This window comes from Mus pahari, chromosome 12, assembly GCF_900095145.1.
Source record: "Mus pahari chromosome 12, PAHARI_EIJ_v1.1, whole genome shotgun sequence".
Taxonomy (NCBI): Eukaryota; Metazoa; Chordata; class Mammalia; order Rodentia; family Muridae; genus Mus; species Mus pahari.
The window spans coordinates 57419456-57426760 of record NC_034601.1 but is presented as its reverse complement, the minus strand read 5'-3'; positions in this window follow the sequence as shown (position 1 = coordinate 57426760).

The following is a 7305-nucleotide window of genomic DNA, read 5'->3' as shown; positions in this document are numbered from 1 at the left end:
CTTCCCCATCTGGTAGAAGTTTTTCTCTAATTTTAGGCTTTTTTTTGGTTGCCCAATAAGTATCAGGCAATTAGCTAGAAGTAATAAATATGTGTGTGCTGTGTATGTGCTTGTGGTGTCTGTGTTGTGTGTTGTGCTATGACAATTTGAATATCAGGCTTTCCTATAGTATGCTCAGCCTGGACTGTTTTATAGTGATCTCAGTCACTCGCACTTTTTAATTATGAGATAACCAGTTTTTCTTTAAAAAGGCTTCCCTAGCATTCCATCTGAGATATGTTATCTTGGCTTTTGCAGATCTCAGTCCAGAGGAGGAGAAAAGGATTTGGGGTCCTTCCCTTCCCATGAATCCCTGGGGTTTCAGCATCTTCTGCTCTATAGGACTCATCTTTTGACTTAAAATTATTTACGTTTATTACTTATTTGTGTGTGTGTGAGTGTGTGTGTGTGTGTGTGTGTGTGTGTGTGTGTAGTGTAGTGTGTATACACAGAGGTCAGGGAATAACTTGTGAAAATTGTGAAAATTATTTCTCTTCTTCCACCGTGTGGGTTTCAGGTATCATACTCCGGTCATCAGGCTTGGCAGCAAGTACCTTTACCCATTGAGCTCTCCAGCCAATGCTATATCTCTTGACTGTAATGGTGGAAAAAGGTGTCAGCTAGCTGCATTTGGGTCCACAGTGGGCTCCATTCCTTTTCTGGGAGCTGTTCAGTATGTCCAGTTCCTAGGATTTCCTGGGGTTTGGTACACTCAGTCAGCAGGCACTTGAGACCACCTCCTTGCAAACTTTGGCCTCTCTTTCTCCTTTTGTGGTGTGCTAAATCAGTCATCACTGTCTCCAGACTTCAAACGTTTCTTTCCTTGTCTTCTCTCCAATTCCCTTTCCTTTGAGGTTACTGCCCTGTGCTGTGCTCATAAATTTCAGAACTGCCCTTTCAGTAAAGTGTGGTTAGGGAACAAGTATGTATGTCTTTAATCAGCCAAGTTTTACTGGACTAGATCCCCAAAATATAAATTCTGGGCCCCATACATGAATATATTTAGAGTGCTGATACATATTAGCATTTTTGAAAAATTCAATTTATTTTACAATAGTTTTATGAATCTAACTCATGTACAATAAGCTACATATGCATAATTTCTTAATTTTGATATATGTATATATAATTATATATATATATATATATATATATATATATATATATATATAATGAGCATACCTATCAATTTTTTCTAGTAAGCCTTGAACATTTTATTTATTAATGATTTTGAAAGGAATTAATATCTTAATATAATCGAGTTATCTGACCCATGAATTTTAAAATTTTCCATTTCTTTTAGAAATATTTTGTATTTTGTAATGTGCAGAGATTCTTTTTGTTTGTGTGTGAGCTAATGTGTTTGTGTGTGTATGCGTAGATATGTGTGTTTGTGTGTGTGTGTGTGTGTGTGCGTGTGTATGCCACTAGACAAGTGGGATTGTTTTTTCTCAGGAGCAATCTAGCATAGCTTTTGGAGATAATATCTGGGACCTGGGTTTCCTGTCTTGGGAAAGGCTGGTTGGCCATCAAGCTTCAAGGTTCTCTTATCTCTACCTCTCCAGTGCTTGGATTACAAACGCATCCCAGTAAACTGGGTTTTTTTTATACCAGAGCTAGGGATTAAACTCTAGTCCTCTTGTTTGTGTGGCAAGCACATTTCTGACTGAGTGTCTCCCTGCCCGGAAGTGCAGTTTCCTCTGTCAGATTCATCCTTAAGTACATCATGGTTACTGTTATTGTTGAAATGATATGTAAATTACTTTTCAATTTTCTATTGTCCCTTTCTAGCATATAGACATATAATTGCTTTCTCCATATTGATGCTTCTTATAACATTGTTAAATTCATTTATTAGATACTGTAACTTTGATAGTTGCCCCAGGAGACACCTAACAATGTCTGGAGACAGTTGTAGCAGTTGCAACTACAAGGTGCTTTTCTAGAGGGTAGAGGCCCTGAATGTTGCCACACAGAAAATTACCTTGAGAGAGTCTTCTCTGGATACTCACTGGAAAAGTCACTGTGGGAAGGGGATACCAGGAGAGGTTCATTAAAGGGCTGGGTTTTCCACCAGCCCCTTGCATGGGTACATTGAGAGAACCACAGCATAAACAAGATTCTGGAGGAGCGAATCACGATTGTTTATTTTGAGAGTAACAAGAAACCCAGTGCAGCTAGAGTGGAAGGCTCAGATATCAGCTAGAGAACTAGGTTACTGCTGTATTGTGGACAACCTCAAATGCCAGCATGAGGATCTCTTGCTTTATTTATTAGACAACAGGGAGCCATTCCGTGGGTATCCGTTAGAGTAAGCAGTGCTTAGTTAGACTAGTCTGGCAGTGGTCTGAGAATCTATTGTAGTGGGGAAGTTGGGAGGCAATCAAGAGGTTATTATAACAATCCAATCTTGAAGTATGGCGTATTAATTCAAGCAGAACTGTATTTAACTGTGATGCTTGTACCACATAGCCTTGTCTAAATGCAATTACAGATTAGGATAGCGTCCTCCACAGAAGTAGCATCAAATCATGTCTTTGCACAGCGAATAAATGATACTTTCGAGTTCAGAAGTGACATGGGCTGGTGAAGTCTTGCATTTTTGCATTTGTGTTTACATTGCGTGTTTGATATATTTTTTAAAAAAATGTGAATTTTATTTCACCAACAGAAACAATTAAAAAAAATCCCAACTCAACCCATTCAGAGCCACATTATCTTCTGTGTCTCTAATATTGCACTCTTTTGTCCCTGATTTCTGTGCTCTGTAAAGCCACTCTCCTTAAACTTTGGGGTTTGTAAATGACAGCACTCCACAGAATACTTTGCTTTGTATGCTTACCACCAAGTTTGTTTCCTTGCGACTAGGCAAAATAGTCACCAAAAGTTCACCCTTCAAGACTCTCAGTGGGAGGCAATGTGAAAATGCTGGAAAGTTAGTTTAATGCTTGCAAGTCTCATTACTGACCTAGTATCACACAGTGAAGTACGGGTAATAAGTTTTCCTCTTCCATTATCCAGTTTACTACAGAACTATTTGAGTAGCTAACCTCCCTCATACCTGTGTAATTAATACTTTGAAACTTAGATTGGACCAGAGCTTTAGTCATTAAAATTTAAAAGAAAAAAAAACCTTGTGAGCATTACTCTTAAATTAAGTAGTTTTATCCAGTTGTCATGATACCTTGTTATACCTTGTTATTTCCAGCAGGACCTCAATAAATATCAGAGATGGATGAACAATAAAAGGTGAAATGCATTCACTACAAGATAGCAAGGATTCGTAAACTTATTTCTGCTTTTGCCAGAAATTAGCTTTTATAAAAAACAGAAGTAAATTTTTTTTTTTTTTGTAGTTAAAAGAACATTCTAGGATGATTTAAAACCATCTTCTATGATTAAGTAAAAGTGATGCGTTAGAATAGCGGCTCTAGTCTGAACATAGCACACCAGGCCAAAGCAATTCCACGTGTAAGAGATTTTACTGGGAACAAAGAGGGGAGAGAGAGAAAGACAAAGGGGAAAAGAAAAAAAAGGGGCAAAAGTGGGAAAACTCTGCCTTGTATGTAGGCTGTGATGTAATCTGTTCACAGGTGAGTGTGGGAAGTAGGCTCTGGGAAGTATGTTTGCCATAGCAACAGGTGACATGACACCTAGGTGTGATATCCTGAGCTTGGAGTGGATCTGCAAAACTGGTCTTTTGATGCCAACAAAGAGAACCTGAGAATTCTACATATGAAGTTTAGAAGGGACAATTGGTGGAAAAGATGAGGCCTAAGTATTAGTAGGGAAGAGTAGAATTGATACAGGAGAGAGTGGGACTCAACACATTTTACTAGATAAAGAGCAATGAAACCCAATTGTGAAAGCATTTCTTTCAGTGTTACATTGCCTTCCCCTGACTGCAACACAACAGTCGTCAGAGGCAACTTACAGTTAGAAGATTTTGACTCAAGGTTTTACAGTTTTAGTCCGTCCTAGTGGGGAAAGCACTGCAGTGGGGATGACTTAATGCATGTTGTTGAGAGACGTGTGTGTGTGTGTGTGTGTGTGTGTGTGTGTGTGTGTGTGTGTGTGCGCGCGCGCGCGCGCGCGCGCGCGCGTGTCCTGTTTACATCCTAGTAGCTGAGCCAGGAAGTTGACATTGGACCTGACCTCAGGGCCGACTATCACCTTCCATGGCCTGCTTCCACTGATCCATATCTACCATTTGAGATTTATGTCCTAAGGTTTCCAGAATCTCCCCAAACAGCAAGACTAGCAGAAATCCAAGTGTGAAAAAAAAAATGAGCTTGTGTGACATTCTAGACTTTAACCAAAACAAACAGTGATAATTAAGGGGATATTGACAGTAACATGGCAACTACACCCTTCTTTTCAGTGTTTTCTGTTATTTCCTCTTAACTCACCGTCTCCTACACATTTAGGAAAAACAGGTCTAGCCAAGTTGAGCAAGTGATTCTGGGAAGTGCAGGAAGAGGTCAGTCTTCATTTGGACTCCATAAGGAAGACAGGCAGTGCCATATGCAATGGGCAGGAGTGCAGTTTAATCCAGTTTGCTTCTCCCCATCCCCAGTTTTAATTTAGTTTGATTTTTTTGTTTTGTTTTCTGTGATAAAACACTCGGGACAAACACTTAGGGGAGCAAAGAGTTTATTTGACTTACACTTCCAGGTCACAATCTACCACTGAGATAAGTTAAAGCAAGAAATTAGGCATCAACTGAACCAGTAACCACGGAGGAAAGCTGCTTACTGATTGGCACACTGGCTTGATCAGCTATCTGCCCAGACCCACCGGTCAGTCTAGGGACATTATTACCCACAGTGGACCAGGCTTTCCTGTAGCAATTGGCAATCACAAAAACTCCTCCAGACATGCCCACAGGCCAATCTGGTTGAGTCAATCCCCCAATTCAGACTTCCTCAGATTACTCTTGACTACCTTAAGTTGACAGCTGAAGCTAAGTAGGAGATAGGTCCATAAAGTTGCTGAATAAGCATTCTGCAGGCTTGTGAGATGCTTACTGGATTTTCATCATCTCAAGGATACTTTATCTTCTATATTGGTCTATTCCTGATTAGAAGGTTAGACATCTGTTGACATTAGACATAGTACCAACAGGCAAAGGGACAAGGGTAAAGAAAAGGATGGGGACCAGAGCCGCAAATTTATATATCTAAGGTAGTTTTCCTCTTAAAAATTTCATGTAGCTCAAGCCAGATTAAATTAAAGCCAAGCATAACCTCAAGGAGAAAAGAAAACATTTAAAAGACAGTAAGGAAGCAGGAAGACTTCTGAAGATAAAAGGAGGCAGGTTAAGATGGACAGGCATCCGTGTAAACCCTCTTGAAGGCTCTGCTCACACCTGCTGCTTTTACTTAGCACCATATGGCACAGTTACGTCTTCTCCCTGGAGGTCCGGGACCTTTCTCAATATAATTTTACTGCTCTCCCTCAATATATCTCTGATTAACATAGGCCCCAGCAAAGATGATGCCCATGTCATTCTCCCAAGGAGAGATGGGAGGGCTTTGCGATGAAACCACATGCGTGAATTGTCAACAAGTGGCTCAGAGGAGTAGGGTGACAAAGACCATCTGTTTAAAGGTCTCTGAAGTTCTTTCTTTCTATTTATTTATTTATTTATTTATTTATTTATTTATTTATTTATTTATGTATTTATCTATTTATTTATTTATTTATTTTTTAAAGAAAAGACTTAAGTGTGTGTGTGTGTGTGTGTGTGTGTGTGTGTGTGTGTGTGTGCATATGAGCACAGGTTCCCAAAGAGACCTTTTAGTGTTAGTTCTTGATGCAATTACAAGTAGTTTTGAGTTCTCTCATGTGGATGCTGGAACCAAAGTCTGTACTCTTAAAGATCAGTGAGCGCTCCAACGCTGTGCCTTCTCCTCCGCTACATCGACTGCGTTGCTAAAAGAACTCTGAAGACTAGGATGGGATTTGGGATGATAATCATAAATGTGCCTGGCCTATTTAAATAGCTGCATAGGTCTGTCATTTAATGAGTCCCAGTTTTCAAGGAAATTTCCAAAAATACAACTGTCAATATTCAGAAGATGAAAGGTCTTCTGGAAGAGAAAAATAAAATAAAACTTTATGTGAGGTCTGGAAAGCTTAAACATTTGAGCTTAAATTTCTTCATCTGTGAAATAAAATGATTAGAATAAATGATTTTGTAATGCTCCCAGTTCACATATTTCATGCTTTGTTAACATTAATTATGCAGAATATATTAACATTGAGTCCAATTAAAGTCAAGGCCATTTAGCGATTCTCATGATAGGAATGATCTTAGGTTAGTTATATAATACATGCCTGTTTTCCTGTAAACCTAGAGGCAGAAGGAGGATCGTTGAGATTTTAAGGCTAGTTCCATCTACAACAGTAAGTTCTTGGCTAGGCAGTACAACAAAGTGATAACTTATTTCACCATTCCCTTCTGAAATAAAGGCTTGTTTTTGTCCTTGGCTATCACAGAAATAAGTGGCAAAACAGTGAAGGATTCTGATAGTCAGCTTTCATTGTCAAATTCGTATAATCTAGAATCACCTAGAAAGAAAGTATTAACAAGGTATTATTTAGATTGGATTGACCTGTGGACATGTCTATACAGAATTATCTTATGCTAGTTGATGTGGGAAGATCCACTTCAGTGTAGGTAAAACCATTCCCTAGGCAGGAGACTCTGAGCTTTGGAAAAATGGAGAAATAAATCTGAGTAAAAGCAAGCACTTAACTGATCATGTATAAATTCCCTTTTCTTTTTAATGATGAATGGGATGTGACAAGCTGTTTGAATTTTCTGTCTTGACTTCTCATTGTAGCTGGGGTGATCTTAATAAGGAAGGCCCCAGTAGGCTCACATATTTGAATGCATTGTAACCAGAGGGTGGCCCTCTTTGAAAGGATTAGAAGGACCAGAGATGTGGGCTTGTTGAAGAAAGTGTGACACTAGGGGTGGGCTTTGAGGTTTCAAAAGACATACCAAGCCAAGTCTCTCTCACTCTGCCTATGAATCATTATGTAAAGGTCTCAGCTAGTGGTCCAGGGCCAGCCTGCTTGCCATCATGTTCCTGGCTGTAATGATAATAGACTAAACTTCTAAACTTCTGAAACTGCACGCAAACCCTCCGTAAAATGCTTGCTTTCTTTTCTTTTCTTTTCTTTTCTTTTCTTTTCTTTTCTTTTCTTTTCTTTTCTTTTCTTTTCTTTCCTTTCCTTTCCTTTCCTTTCCTTTCCTTT